The sequence below is a fragment of the Dendrobates tinctorius genome, unplaced genomic scaffold (assembly GCF_039654945.1).
Source record: "Dendrobates tinctorius isolate UK_male_01 unplaced genomic scaffold, ASM3965494v1 ptg000151l, whole genome shotgun sequence".
NCBI lineage: Eukaryota > Metazoa > Chordata > Amphibia > Anura > Dendrobatidae > Dendrobates > Dendrobates tinctorius.
In genome coordinates, this window is record NW_027361818.1 from 1,826,804 (window position 1) to 1,843,834 (window position 17,031).

General features: G+C 40.5%; 2 non-coding genes across 2 annotated transcripts; one reads left to right on the plus strand and one right to left on the minus strand.

Annotated features, from left to right (window-relative positions):
• The first annotated feature begins 1,460 nt into the window (after nt 1-1,460).
• On the plus strand, nt 1,461-1,532 carry TRNAQ-UUG (transfer RNA glutamine (anticodon UUG)). The gene has a single exon. It is a non-coding gene; the product is annotated as a tRNA-Gln (tRNA).
• A 6,534-nt stretch (nt 1,533-8,066) lies between these two features.
• TRNAQ-CUG (transfer RNA glutamine (anticodon CUG)) lies at nt 8,067-8,138 on the minus strand. Its single transcript has one exon. It is a non-coding gene; the product is annotated as a tRNA-Gln (tRNA).
• Nucleotides 8,139-17,031: the final 8,893 nt, after the last annotated feature.

The following is a 17,031-nucleotide window of genomic DNA, read 5'->3' on the forward strand; positions in this document are numbered from 1 at the left end:
AAAAGCGATAGAACTTTTTCTTAGTCACCTATCTGGCATCTGTATTTTTCAGTCACTTTAGTCAAGATGCAATATTTTGGTTGGTAATACTTGCTTCATAATATTTAGGCACTGAATACCCATTTTAGCACGTGTAAATCAGAGATGTGGACAGAACCATCTTATTAATGATCTTTCACTAAATCTGGATTCATTAGTCTTTGTGAATGAGCCAGGAAATGAGTGCTGACCCTCTTGAGGACTAACTAAAGTCTAGTCCTTGGCATCAGCCACTAAGAAACTATGGAGTTGTTGGGTTCCTCCCTGTACATTGCTTAATTCCAACTCTAAACGAAGAGAGTGGTGGGGACGGACTGCCATCATGCTCACTTCCTATAGATAAGTCATAAATTGCTAAAGAGTAACATTAACTTTATAAATATTTTTCTTACTAATGACATTCATGGGGATGTTAATGTAGATTATGATGTAAGGGGGTTGAAAAAACTAGTACCCTATTTCAGTCTTCTAAACTATTTTTGACTTTCCACTAGAAAAACCCAAACGTTCCTCAACCTGAAATCATCTGTAAAGTGATGAGAGGCTATGTAGGTAAGGGTAGTTTTACACTTACCGTATTCGATTTTGCCGCCCCAATGCATTTCTATGGGGCCACAAAATTGGCCCAAAAAAAATCAGTGGTGCGCCGTGTGCCATACGGCCGTGAGGGTCATATATATGGCCATGAAAAAATATCGAGCTTGCTAGATATTTTTCATGGCGTACAGACTCGGCGCTCATTTAAATCAACAGGGCTGCAAAAACAAATGGGAAGTTTGATTTTGCGGCGCGCCATCACTCCCAGTTTTGTGGAACGCCGTTTTTTTTCTCCTATACTATTTCTATGGTATTGGAAAATAAGGCAATCCGCAAACTTTTCTTGCGGCCCGTTATTGAAGTTTTCTTGTAGCCCATTATTGCGGTACACCCCAAAAAATGCCTGCAAGCACAGGTAGCAATAACGGACAGCAAAAAATGCAGTAAGTGTAAAACCACCATTAGTCAAATAAATTCACGGAAATGTAATAGGGGCATGGTTAGGGAATGGAATCCAGAAATCTGACTGTCAATTTTGTACCATCCTGGAATTTCATTCTGCTAATTTTTCTACTAGACTGATTTTTAATTTCTATTCACATCAGAAGAGAAGATTGGATCTTTCTGCCACTTTAACGATGTCTGATGAAATGTAAATAAACGAGAAGTTTAGCAAAAATCTTTATCTTCATTGGAGACATCTGACAAATATTCTATTGCAATACTACAGTATTTGAAAGGAAAAATAGTCAGTAAAAGTCCCTAATGCACCCAACAGAGAAAAACAGATTCTTTCATTAGTTTGTGGCATTTTTATTAATTACAGGGGTGTATGATTCTTGCTCGTATGTGAAAGCTGAGTGTCAGGTGAGGTTGGCTAAGCAGGTTCCATGGTGTAATGGTTAGCACTCTGGACTTTGAATCCAGCAATCTGAGTTCGACTCTCGGTGGAACCTAAGCTTTTGTTGACTTTCTTGGTGTCTTTGGATTAAGTTATAAAATGTCTCCATGTAAGACTCTAGAGTAAATTCTCATTTATTTGGTTTTGCTTTGGGTTTTTTTGTACTATGTATATACAGGGTCAGGCCACCGCTTTCTGGGCTGTGCATTTAGCTTTCCATGGGCTGGTAATTAAACAGTCAGGCCTAGATCCTGCTTTGCCTCCATCTATTGGGGTCTGCTGGCACATGTAGAGGTTTTCCATTAGAGGTAGGACCATCCTTATTAGGTGCACCTTGACGCGGTGGGATGGCTTCTAGCTTTTTTTTATCAAAATAGTGTTTATTTTGTCCTCTATGATATTTATATGTACAATTACTAATTATTTATTAACTACAGGGTGTTTGCTCACTGTTTTTTATCTTAGTATCTGTCTGTTAATGGTCATAGTGTATCAGATCATTTCTTTGGTTTTACTTTAGTTTTTTGCACTTTCTACTTATAAGGGTAGGACTCCCTTTTTCTGGGTTGTGAATTTAGTCTATATATCTTTCCATGGCCAGATGATTAAACAGTCAGTCCTAGGTCCTGATCATCTTGCTCCAAATGAATAAAACTGATCAATCACTGAGAGATCACATTACTGCTGCCTATTTAGATCTATGGAGGTCAGATGAACAGCTCAAGGCACAGACATCCACAGAACCAGGCTGCTTGACTTAACTAGCTTGAATAAACAGTCCGTAAGCTGACCATTAATTATGACATCTGGATTTGTGCTCTGCTTTTAATATACTTTTGTTAATAACTGTTGATGCCATTACTATTAGACGCCTGCATTGTTTGTTTAGTCTTATGCCATAATGATGGGGAGGATTGTATCCTTTCCTCCCTTACAATGTCATCAAATTAAGTGACCAATGAATTTTTTACATGATCGGAGCTCCTTGGATAACCTGGCTCCGGTCTCTTCATCTTCACCCATCTGGTCAACTCATGGGGTGACATTTTGTTATAGAACGGCCTAGAAACAGCTTCCTCTGTGTCGAGAATCCAAAGGATAGCTGGACTTCAAGGACACAAAGGAGAGAGTAAGAAAGTGACGGAAACGTTAGTAATTTCTCTCACCTATCACGCACATGTAGCTTTCTATCACTTTAGTCAAGCTGCAATTTTTGATACCTTGAATGACTCCTTCAACAAGTGAAACTTTGTGGGAACTTATCAGGTAGGGAGGCCGAGTGTTCTAAGGTGCTGGATTAGCAATTGTTGCCAACTAATTTTTCAATACAGTCTCTCGTGACTTGCTTACTATCATTAGCAAATATATTTCTAATTGCTAATGTCAAATGTGTTCTGTTACCAGTGAAAATGAAGATTTTTAATAAAATTATTTTAAATATTTTTAATGCAGATATTGAATACATTTTTCACGCATTCAAATTTCTTCTAAAATCTGAAAAGTAATAAACTCATAACCAGGGATATGGATATACAATAATACCATATTTTAATTAATTTTAGGAACACTCTCTGTCCAATAGCCAAACATCAGAAAAAATGAGTTTTTTCCCAAAAAAAGGAAATTATTTTTAAAGAAAATAGTACAACGTTTTGTCATCTATATAAAAGTTTTTAATTTATTGAGTACAAATAAATTTCTCAAGAGACAAAACACATAGTTACAAAAAGTTACACATATAAAAGGCAGATAGTAATGCAACCATAGTTGTGACATGGAGACATATGTAAATGCCTAGATGCTAGAAACTCCCATATATACAACAATGGCTACATTGTAAAAGCCAATAAGTACCATCTCTTAAGCATTAAAGTAAACACAAGTAACAAAAGAATGCAAATAGAGATTAATTATGTAAAAGGAACAGTCCCAATCCAGTCCTACAAACGGCATTAACAATGGTGGTCATATACATAAATAGAACACGGGAATTTCCTCACCCATATTAAGGAAATGTTACCACGTCACACAGGAACACCCCGACGCGCGTTTCGCACCTCACTTAATCGGGGGGTGATGTAATCCTTCATGAGATTGTTCGCTTTAAATAGGCCCACATATATAAGCAGGATCTAATCGCTCTGCATAAACTAAGCGCACGGGGCGGGGAGTCCGGCACCACTACATCACTTCCGGCGTCAGACGTATCATGTCCCAGGTGCAATTGCTCCACTGACGTCAGTGGAACATGGGCGCATCATATCGACACCTTCCGTGATGTGGGTAACCTAGGAAACACCATCAACGTGCGCACATGCAGGGCGGCAATATTAAGAAACCAAGCCATAATAATATAACAAACATAGTGCCATACATGAGATGTAACAGAGAACATATTTAAATGAAATCAAATGCATATGCACAACATAAATATAAGTATAAATTACATTATATGGCATCCTTAACACTGCATTATACAGCATCAATGCATATTCTTATTCCATAAAAATGACAAAATAGAATAAAGACACACCACAACGCGCCCATACAAAAACAACATAAATAAAGCAATAGAACCACATATAAATATATAAAGAAAGAACATGTTAACAAAAATAGACATATAGGAGCGCATATATGGCAAAAATGTCTGCTGGCATGAACACAGTATGAGGATGGTTCCAATCCAGAAAATAGAAGGCCCATTCAAATGAACAGATCATCAGCTGTGATACTAAAATATAAAACAAAAATATACAATTAAAAGCAAGAAGGATAAAAAGACTCCAAAAAATAAATAGAGGCTATGTCTTCAACAGTTGGAGCTGCCATAATGTCCCTTACATGTTCTCTCACACGTACTCGCAGCTCGCGAGATGTTAAGCCCACATATATTAATCTGCACGGGCAAGTTGCATAATATACAAAAAAATCACTCGTGCAGGAAATATATTCACGAATTTTGTAGGTCTGTGTTCCATCCGAGGAGCAAAATGTAAAAGCCCTCTGGATGTTTCTACAGGAAATACATGTACCACAGGGGAAACATCCCACCCGTGGCCTTCTTGTATAAAAAGGCAAAGATGGACGGGAAACATAATGACTCTTCACCAGTATATCCTTAAGATTATTACTCTTTCTGGCCGTCAAAAGTGGTTTTTCCGGCAACACCCTACCCAGTATGGAATTAGTTTTTAAAACGGGCCAATGTTTATTCAAAATCCCTCTAATTACATTCCACCTATTATTATAGGTTGAAATAAATCTGACAGTATTACTATCATCAGTTTTCCTCCTGCTGCCGGACAAGAGCTGATCACGATCAGATGTTCTGGCACGTTGATAGCCACGTTTAATGCAACGCCTACTATACCCCCGTGCAAGAAATCTAGATTGAAGGTCAGCAGCCTGAGTCTCAAAACGCTCCATGGTAGAACATAGGCGTCTGATCCTCAGGAACTGACCAATCGGTATAGCCTGCACTGTAGATTGAGGATAGGCCAATGCAGCGTGTAATAGTGCATTGACCGATGTCTCTTTTCTATGGACATCAGTCTGGATCTCAAGGTCACTAGATATCTCAATTCGGATATCCAAAAAGTCGATCTTTTTCCTATGGGACCTATAGGTAAGCTTGATATTATACACATTTTTATTTAGTTGTGACATAAAGGTACCAAGTTCACTTTCAGTACCCTGCCAAATAATCAACAAATCATCGATGTACCGAAGCCAGCACTGCACATGGAGGGCGGCCGGGGCACCTTCCCCAAACAGCTCCCTCTCCCAAAACCCTAGAAATAGGTTAGCGTAGGATGGCGCACAGGCCGCCCCCATCGCAGTGCCCCGCCTCTGCACAAAGAATCGGTCTTTAAAGGTGAAAAAATTATGCCGGAGAATAAACTCCAAAAGCTCCATAACCAAAGATTGAATTGATGAATCCAAATTACTTGTATTCAAAAAGAACTCCGTTGCCCTGAGTCCATGATCATGACTAATGCACGTATACAGAGATTCTACATCCGCCGTGACCACCACCATGTCCGGCTCCAAGGAAAGACCATCAAGTCGCCGTAAAATATCATTGGTGTCTCTGCACCTTGGGCAAGAAATACAGGGTAGGTATAACTGGATATTGTACCCAAAGTCCATCAAAGATTTTTTTGGTAATTATCCCCTCCGATAGTGCCCTATCTAAAATCTGAAATAATGTTTTTTGATAGCCAGAAACAGGATTACTAGGTAAAGGTGAGTAAGACTCAGCATCCTTGAGCTGTCTAAATGCTTCATGCTCATACATTTTAGTAGGCCAAACCACCACATTCCCCCCTTTATCCGGTGGTTTAAAAACAACATCCTCTAATGCCCTCAACTGGCACAATGCTTGTCGTTGGGACCTAGTTAAATTGTCCCCAATACATCCAGTAGGGACCATTTTAAGATCCTGAGTAACCAGTCTGCAAAAGATTTCAATTTGTGGACAAAGTGAAAATGGGGGGAATGTGGTGGACTTGGGAAAAACAGACGCAGGAGAATTACCTGCAGATGGACCCAAGCTCTCATTTTCTAATTCTTCAAGGATACGAACTGCCTCCTGCTCTGCCATGCTGTTCAGATCTTGATTAGATTTATTCCCCAGATGTAATCTTTTTAACACAAGTTTCCTCATAAAAAGGTGCAGATCTTTTACTGTCGTGAAAAAATCAAAATTATTATTTGGGACAAAAGATAACCCCAACTGAAGAACCTCACATTGATCTTCACTCAAAATGTGTGGTGATAGATTTATTACCTCTAACTTATTTCCTTTACTCCTTTTCTCCATGGACTGTGGTGGGATGATTTTCCTTTTATTAGTATTTTTTCCTCTGCCAATTCCCAGATTTATTCGTACCAAGACGCTCCAACAGGTTAAGACCAGCACTAGTCCCTGCCACAGAATCATCATCCACAGAGGACATTGAGGAAAACGAATCAGTACGGCTCCCCATAGTGGGTCTTTTCGATTTTTTAAAATACGTTTGACGCCATTTGTAAACATACTTAGTTTTAAAATCGTTACAATCCCTTTGATATTTTTTACTCTTAAGGCCCTTTTACATTTAGCGATGCACCAGCGATCTGACCAGCGATCCGACCCGGTCAGGATCGCTGGTGCATCGCTAAATGATCGCTAGTGAGCTTTCACACAGAATGATCTCACAGCGATGCAGCAGCGACGAAATGCACGATACTCACCTTTCACACACAGCGATCCTGACGTCCTCCCGCCCGCGTCCAGCGTCGCTCGTCGTCACAGCAGGAAGCCCCAGCAGGAAGCAGACGACGAGAAATGGAGCCGGACATTCTCGCGCGATCAGCGATAACCAGCGGGAGAGCCGGTCAGAGGTAAGTATCACACATAGCGATATCGCTAGCGATATCGCTATAACGTCACAAAATCGGTGACGTTATAGCGATATCGCTAGCGATATCGCTATGTGTAAAACCCCCTTTAGTTTGTACCAGTTCTTTTTCCCATTTAGCAAAATCAGACTCCAATTACTCATTCAATTTGGATAATGACTCTGGAGAAAGAGATTTAATCAGAATATCTTGAATGGATTTAATTTCAGTTTCAACCTCCTTAGGCTGGTTTCACATTAGCGCTTTTTAAGCGCACGCAAGGCCGGGGGTAGCTCCGCCCCCGAGCCGGCTCTCTGCCCGGCGTGCCCACCCCTTGCTTGTAGCGCCGCCTCCTATCGCACAGCGGCGCCTGCGATCGGCGCACCCTATCTTTAGCATAGGGTGCGCAGATCGTGCGCAGGCCGTGCGCTAGTTGCGCTTTGACCTGCGCTGCGCACTTTTGACGGTGCGCCGTGCGCGCCAAAATCAAACTTTTCGGACTCCCCGCCCCGTGCGCTCAGTTTATGCAGAGCGATTGGATCCTGCTTATATATGTGGGCCTATTTAAAGCGAACAATCTCATGAGGGATTACATCGCCCCCCGAGGAAGCGAGGTGCGAAACGTCGGGGTGTTCCTGTGTGACGTGGTAACATTTCCTTAATATGTGTGAGGAAACTCCCGTGGCCTATTTATATATATGACCACCATTGTTAATGCCGTTTGTAGGACTGGATTGGGACTGTTCCTTTTTACATAATGAATCTCTATTTGCATTCTTTTGTTACTTGTGTTTACCTGAATGCTTAAGAGATGGTACTTATAGGCGTTTACAGTGTGGCCATTGTTGTATATATGGGAGTTTCTAGCATCTAGGCATTTACATATGTCTCCATGTCACAACTATGGTTGTATTACTATCTGCCTTTTATATGTGTAACTTTTTGTAACAATGTGTTTTGTCTTTTGAGAAATTTATTTGTACTCAATAACTTAAAAACTTTTATATAGATGACAAAACGTTGTACTATTTTCTTTAAAAATAATTTCCTTTTTTAATTTCCTTTTTTTGGGGAAAAAAACCTCTCATTTTTTCTGATGTTTGGCTAAAATCTGAAAAGTGGCAGAAAGATCCAATGTTCTCTTCTGACCTGAACAGAAATTGGCAATTGGCAAACTCAAGAAATTAGGAACAAAAATAAATACAGGTCCCACCGAGATTTGAACTCGGATTGCTGGATTCAGAGTCCAGAGTGCTAACCATTACACCATGGAACCAGCTGTGACACTGAGGACATTATTTTTGTCAAGTGAGAAGACTAAACAAGAATGGAAAGCACACGATACCCTTCTTGGTTCCACTGAAATTAGTTTACAAGACAGAAATAAGACACCGGCGTTTTGATCCAAAACTGGAAATTTCAACAGAATCTCCGTCAATGTTAATTAGCAGGAAAAATGTTTGGGTTCCAACTAGACATAATTATATGATCTTGTATTATGGTGCTGTAAGTATACCCAGTGATAGTAGCAAATTAACCCCTGTCCAGATTAAACCCCAGTGTGTATAAACTGTTCTAGACCAAACTATATCCGGGGTAAAAAAAAACAGCCTATGCCAAACTATACCCCATCCCCGCTACAGTATAGCCCTGTATTTTATGAGCCTAGTGAATGAGATAGATTTTATATGCCATTGTTTGATAACTTAATCCTGACTTCCCTGTAGTGGGAAGAGATTTGTTTTGTTAATCACATGATGAAGTGAGAAGTTACAATACAAGGTGACTGGGAAGAACAACAGTCATTACATCAGAGATTACACCAGTGTCCAGTAAGATAAGGGCTTTTACCTGAAGCCAATTGTACTTTGATCTTATCACTTCACTGGTTTTCTCACCCTGTCTCTGATTGGGTGACAAGTGTGGAAATCTCTTTCTATCATACACAGACGCACAGATGCTTGTAATGTGTAACTACTGAGAAGTGCCGTAGATTCTTTACCTCATTAGATCTTTGTAGAAGTCTAATATTTTTACTGATTGAAGTTTTTCTGGTTCAAGTAATAAAAGTCTATGTGATTAGAACAGTAGGATATTAGTCAGTTATCTTCTCACATAACCTACCTGACAAACCTGAACCCCCAATAAGATGTTGGAAAATTAGGCAATTACTGTGTTTATCACTCAAAGCTGCTAATATCAAGGGGGGAATAATCTGGCATGAGGGGGTATGAAATGGCCTAGGCCATAACATAATCTGGGAATAATCAACCCCAAGCATAGTCTGAATTTGGCGTATACTATGGCCTATTACACCTGCCTAAAACTACATCCCTAAAATGCTGCAATTTCCCCTCCAACAAGGTAATTCCTATGATATTTTACATACATGTACAGGACTTAAACTGGATCCACCGTTTGAATCTTCATGTCATAAATTAATAGTAGATGTGAAAGTAAGAAACGTTGTAAAATATCTTATCAGAGAAATCAGCTTCTTTCTCCTCCTGAACTGATCTATCACTCACAAGTGTTATGAATGAGTCACCGTAGGAGGCAAAAACAGAAATACTAGCTAAGTCCAGCTATCGGATTGCAGACCCCTGAACCTATCAACAACAACTAGCAGTAGCCGTGGGGGGTTCCTACGGTGCCCTAGACCCCTCGATCACAGCCGGAGAACTAAATAGCCTAAAGACAGAAAGGGAAATCTAAACTGCCCCAGAGCAGACCCCAAAGCAATAGGCAGCCCCCAACATATAATGATGGTGAAGCAAGATGAAAAAACACTCACACAGATAGAAAGATGGGCTGAGCAAATGATGGGGCCCAAGCTAAATAGGACAGGATAGAAAAGCTGCTGTCTGCAATCTGCCCAAAACCCTATCAAAACAAGAGCCAAAAGGCTGATAGGGAAAAAAGCCCTGAAGACGCTAGGCTTCAAAAAGACTATGTCAGTACTCAGGTTTTTTCTGAAGACAGAGCAAAAAGGAATTCAGCTCACCCCAGCAGGGAATGGCAGAAATCCAGAAAAACAAGGCAAAACAAAACCAAAACACAAATGCAAAAAGCAGAGCAGAAAACTTAGCTTTTGAGGAGCAGGAATCAGACTGGTCTCCTAAAATCCCGCAGAGAGATCACCAGCAAGGCAGAAGGGCGTTGGCTGCCTTATATCCAGTCAGCAATTCCCGTCACCCAGTCATCATCATCCTGCCCAGGTGCTTGGTAATCAGCCTCACTACCTTCCTTCACCAGAAGAGGGAGTTCATCAGACCTCAATGGTGAAGGGGAAAATGAACTCACAACACACAAGTCATGGGTAATGTCCGTATAATCTATATTCAGTGATGACTAGGGATGATAGAACAAATTTGAGTGGAATTCAATTTATCTCGAATTTTACAAAAATCCGCATTCAGCAAAAAAAAAATCATGGGACCCCATTTTGGAAACTCAAGGAATATATCTAGAGGTGTGGTGGGCACCTTCTTTATCTTACAAAGGAATTTATGTAGGTGAGCAGAATATCATGCCTCAGTACCACTAATGTGCCCTAAAATGCTTTTTGAAGGAACAGATCTGAGCCTCTTATTTGGTCTCATGCCACCTGTGATGCCAGTGTTGGTATTGTTGCTGAGGCCAGTGACCACATCTGCCTGGATCAGAATTTTCTCCGATGGCGGCAGTTGCAGCAGGAGGGCCGCTGTTTATTACAACAATCCTCCTTATGCCGCTGATTGTGAGAACATTACGGCAATATCTGCACCACCACCTTGATGTCATACTATGCTAGCACCACTTTTGTGACTCATTTAATGTAAAGATATACTTTTCTTACATTTTTGGGGGGGTGATTTTTTCACCACCACATGCAGACTTTTGCATCCTTTCACTTTTTTCTAAGTTTTCCATAGTCACTTGCATTTCAACTACTGCACTCGAGTAACAATCTGGGATATCCAACAATTATTGCATTTATACATTTCCATGCCGCCTGTAATTTAGGAGCGTTCTTGACAGTGCATGCTGGGGCTAATTGCTTTTGCTGCTGCCTTTAATGAAACATGTTGGGTGTTGGAACCCCATAGAGATCAGATCTCATCAGGAGAAAATAATGAATTAGTTAATTGAAATTAAGTATGTAGAGCACAGAGAGATGCCAGTTTGCCCCCAAGATTTAAGATTGGAGAAGGAGCTACAGAGCAGTGAAAAGATGGCAGGAGAGACTTCTCACAGCATGCGTGGAAGTCAGACATTGCCCTGACCTCCTGGGACAACAGGACTAAATCTGAACAGTAGGGAGCTATGCAGAATGTGATCTGAAAAACAACACATGTGAATTAGCCTGAAATAAAACAAATACATATAACATAAAACCTGTTTTAAGCGGTAGTTAATCTTTGGATGAGACTCTTTCTTTAAGCCACTGTACATGGAGAGATATTATAACCAGTGATGAGCGAGTATACTCATTGCTTGGGTGTCCTCCTAGAATTTTGGCGTGCTCAGAGATTTAGATTCTGTCGACGCAGCTGAATGATTTGTGGCTGCTGGACAGGCTGAATACATGTGTGGAATTCCTAACAAACAAGCATTCCTCAGATCTATTAAGGCTGTTTAGCAGCCGCAAATCATACTGCTGCATCGACAGTATCTAAATCTCCGAGCTCGCCAAAATACTCAGAGGACACCTGAGCAACCAGTATACTGGCTCATCACTAATCATAACCTGAACCTATGAAAACTAGAAAGTCCACAAAAACTTTAGGTTCCACCAAGATTTGAACTAATATCACTGGATTCAAAGCCCAGAGCGCTAACCATTACAGCATGGAACCTGCTTGGTAACCCACAATGACTCTTGTCTTTCATAAAAGAGCAAGAACCATACTCACCTGGAAAGAACACTTACATCCATAAAATATTTTTTATTTTCTTTTGGGCCCATTAGGGATTTTTACTGACTATTTTTACTGTTAAAAAGTATTGCAATAGAATACATATTACCAATGAAAATAAAGATATTTGCTAAACTTATCTTGTTTTTAAATTCCAACAGAAATCTTAAGAGTGACAGAAAAATCCAATCTCCCCTTCTGATGTGTAATAGAAATTGACAATTGGTATAGAAAGAGAAGGGCAAGGACTTGATCTCACTTATGCCTCCCCTAAAAATACAGGAGCTTCTCACAAAACTAGAATATCATCAAAAAGTTTATTTATTTCAGTTCTTCAATACAAAAAGTGAAACTCATATATTATATACAGTCATTACAAACAGAGTGATCTTTTTCACTTGTTTATTTCTGTTAATGCTGATGATTATGGCTTACAGCCCATGAAAACTTTTCTTATCACATGACTATTATGAACCAATGGAGAAAATACTATTTATTGCCACGTTCTCATCCTTGTCCTCCTCACCTGTCACCCATGTCCAACAACTAGTACACCCCTGCAGAAACCTCGCACACTAAGACACTCGCACACTCTCTGACTCTACCACTGTTAGCCATAACCTCACTCCACAACACAGACACTGAGACTACTTTCTGCAATGCCACTCGTGCATGGGCTATCGACTCGGGTCGCCCCTCTAATGAATAGCAGAATGTGACGAATCAATAGACAACCCTGGCACAATACCATCACTAAAAAAGCTTCAGCAATTATCCAGGGTTGCTGGGAAGAAAACACATTCACAAGACGACTACGCCACATTCAAAAAAGCAACTCACATTCAAATCAGCACTCACCTCTGCTAAGCAGGCCTACTTTACATCCTTCGTATCTTCCTTATCTTACAAACTCAAACAGTTATTCAACATTTTTAACTCCCTCCTCCGCCCACCACTGCCCCCTCCGACTTCCCTAATCTCTGCCAAGAACTTTGCCCTCATTTAAAAAATAAAATGGACCAAACAAGGCAAGTCTTTATTGCTCGACCACCACAACCCCTTTGTATATCAGATAAATGCCCCTCCCCATGACCTCCCTCTCCAACATCACTGAAGGGGAGCTTAATTGTCTCCTGTCCAAAATAGCCTTCTCTCCACTTAATCGATATGTCCAGCTATTGACACATATTGCTTTTCCCATTCCTTTCCAAACTCCTTGAGAATAACATCCACATTGAACTTTCCTCTCACTTTTCATCTAACTCACTCTTCAACAACTTACAATCTGGCTTCCATCCCCACCATTCCACTAAAACTGTGCTGTCCACAATACAATACCTACTTACAACCAAGCTAACATTCTCTATACTCCTCATTTTACACCTGTCCTCTGCTTTCAACACAGTTGACCACTGCCTCCTACTACAGATCCTCTTTTCCTTTGGTGTTAAACACCTTGCCCTATCCTAGATCACCTAATTCCATGCCAACCACACATTTAGTATCTCCTACTCCCTCACTACCTCCTTATCCTGCCTTCTATCTGTTGGGGTCACTCAAGGTTATGTCCTAGGACCCCTACACTTTTCCATCTATACCTTTGGACTGGGGCAACTCATAAAGTCCTATGGCTTCCAGTACCATCTACCCACCGATGACACTCCATTCTACATCCCTGGCCCAGATGTCACCTCTCTGCTGTCCAGAATCCCAGAGTGTCTGTCAGCCATATCCTCCTTTTTCACCTCTTGCTTCCGCAAGCTCAATGTGTACAAATCTGAATTAATTGTCTTTTCACCATCTCGCATATCTTCCCTACCTGATATATCACAATGAAGGACATCACACTTTAAATTTTGCTAGAATAACCCTTGACTCTGCCCTGTCCTTCAAACCTCACGTCTAAGTTCTCACCACCTCCTATCGCATCCAGTTCAAAAATATTTCCAGAATCCATTCTTTCTTGAACCCTCAATCTACTATAGTGTTTTTACATACCCTACTCATCTCCCACCTTGACTACTGCAACATCCTCCTCTGTGGCCTACCTTCTAACACTCTTGTACCTTTCCAATCCATCCTTTACTCTGCTGCCTGACTAATTAATGTTTCTCCTTGCTATTCTCCTGCTTCCCCCTCAGCAAATCGCTTCACTGACTCTCAGTTCACCAGCGTATCCAGTTTAAACTACGAACACTGATCTACAAAGCCATCCACAACCTTTCTCCTCTGTAAATCCTCTGTAAATCTCTGAACTAATCTCCCGATTTCTTCACTCACAAAATCTATGGTCCTCCCAAGACCTCCTCTCTTCCACACTTATTCGTTAGTCACCCACTCGCCTCCAAGACTTCTTCAGTGTATTCCCCATCCTCTGGAATTCTGTGCCCCAACAAGTCCGATTATCCACCACATGTGGATCCTTCACATGGAAACTGAAAACTCATCTCTTCAAGGAGGCTTACAACCTGCAATGACCATGTTGCCACCTCAACACCATCGGAGCTGCTGCAGCCCCCAACCTACTGTCTCCTTTACCATCATCCTGTAGAATATAATCCCGCAAGGGCAGGGTCCTCGTTCCTCTGTACCAGTCTAGCATTGTTAGTTTGTCTACTGTAAGTGATATTTTTATTTTGGATGGAACCCCTCATGTACAGCACCATGGAATCAATGGTGCTCTGTAAATAAATAATAATAGTAATTGCCTACAGTGTTTTTTTTATTTATGTAGCTAAAATAAATCATTAAAAGGAAAATATGTTAATTGCTTTTTAGTCAAATGTGGAGGATATTTTGTAAACTTTGAGACAGATTGACCAGTATTAGAATTTTGCAACATTCAAGCACACAGATGATTATATTGCACACTGAAGTAATAATGTCACGACTCTGTTGTTGGGTGTGCTCGGACCAGGGGCTTCTTCCCTTTCCCTAATGCTAGGGGAGCCCTAGCTCACCCTGTTCCCCAGATTACTGCTGATGGTAAAGATGCCAGTGCCATGTCCCTTGCCTTAGCTCCTGAATCCGCCCTCAGTCTATTCCCTTCCTCTACCCTGGAACAAGGGGAGTAGTAGTGTACGGTCTTCAACTAGACTAACAAGATAATATGAAAAGGGATTAAAGAAAATACTAAACATACAAATATACTCACACAAACAATAAAGGTTAACATGGGATTGGGGATGGGGTAAAACCAAAATACTGGAAGTAAGGGGATTAGCACAAAACCAAAACCTAGCAACAATATCAGATAAATCCACCAAACGCCTTCTCAAACACCAACCACAAACCACCATCTCCTAACCATGCAGCATGAAGCTAACTCTGGCAATGAGTGCTTGCTAAGGCCCAGATTATATGGGAGATGGAAGTGGCTAACAGTGAACAGCTGAGAGTTTTAAAACAGGAAAGCTTCCAGGAGCTCTCAACTGAGCGGATTAACCCCTGCATTGTTAAAAGAACCTGCACTGTTTAATATGTGAATAGGTGAAGTGCTTCTAATCAGAACAGGAGTTCTGAAACTTGGTGCGATCGGCACCTACTTCTCCACCAGTAGAGTAGTGTTCCAACAGTTCTGTTGCCGATGGGAGCTTTCCGGCAGTTTTGACTCTTTTCTGTGAATGAGTAGATGATGCGGTTCTCTCACCACTTTTTAATGTATTTGTTTTTAGTTTGTGTTTAAATTTGTCTTTGCTTTTAGATTTTTTATATTCTGTGGTCAGTGTACTAATTTTTCTTTGAAGTACATACAGGAACGATATGTGGAAGGAGTCAAAATGAACATTAAGGCTATGTGCGCATGTTGCGTATTTGATGCATTTTTGCTGCATTTTTTGGGGACGTAAATGGTTGAAAACGCAATGGAATACTTATGCAAGTTTATTCAATGACAATCCTGAGGTGTTGTGCACATGATCAGTAAATTTCCGTGCGTATTTGCAGTGCATTTTTTTCTGCAGCACGTCAATTGTTTTAGTGTTTTTGCCTGCATTTTTGACCCACTGAATGCACAGGAAAAAAAAATCATGTAAAAAAATGCACCAAAAACACACAGCATATTTTTCCACAGTGTTTTTGCTGCCAAGATATGCAGAAACTTTGCAGAAATTTCTGCAAGCAAATACGCAACGTGTGCACTAGGGTGACCGCAAAAAATCGATGTCGGAATTTTGTCCGTCTGGACCCCACAAAACGATTCCCCTTTCCAGATATTGAGATAGCCAAAATTTGAGCTCGATCAAATGACGTTAACCCGTGCCGCTCGTCGCTCAAAGTTTGAAAAAATCCAAATTGAGGTATTTTAAGATTTAGGTATTTTGCATAGTCTGTTAGACTATAAAGAATGTGACAACAACATTGCAGAAATAGCCCTGACCAAATTTTCGAACCATTTGTGGTATTTGAATGCAGAGTTGGTGGGATTATCGTTTTTTGACCCCACCATTACAGACAATGAAAAGTTGTTAATGGCTAATAAATTGCTCAGTAGCACAGATGAACCATCAGAGCACGCTAGGGTTGTAAATCCAAAAGTTAGGAAAGAAAAATTTAAAGAGGTAGGAAGTAACCGACTTTAACGACCTTCTGACAAAAGATGAAGAACAAAAGCAATATGTCCTGCAAGTTGTAAGCAAATGCCGAGCATTAGATTCTGACGTTTCAAAAACTACTGTAACAAAAGCTCTAGAATAGATTAGATAACTATGTAAAATTATCAACTCATGTAGGTTAGCGTGCTCTGATGGTTCATCTGTGCTACTGAGCAATTTATTAGCCATTAACAACTTTTCATTGTCTGTAATGGTGGGATCAAAAAACGATAATCCCACCAACTCTGCATTCAAATGCCACAAATGGTTCGAAAATTTGGTCAGGGCTATTTCTGCAATGTTGTTGTCACATTCTTTATAGTCTAACAGACTATGCAAAATACCTAAATCTTAAAATACCTCAATTTGGATTTTTTCAAACTTTGAGCGACGAGCGGCACGGGTTAACGTCGTTTGATCGAGCTCAAATTTTGGCTCTCTCAATATCTGGAAAGGGGAATCATTTTGTGGGGTCCAGACGAACAAGATTCTGACATTTTTTCCCCCCCATATGAGATCCGGTCACCCTAGTGTGCACATAGCCTAAGGCTAAGTGCAGACGTACTTTTTAGCCCTGCGGATTTTTCCGCTCAGAATTGAAGAAATCCGCAGGTCAAATGACCTGCATTTTTCTTGCGGATTTCTTCTTTTTTTCTTGCTGTTTTCTTGCGGTTTTTGT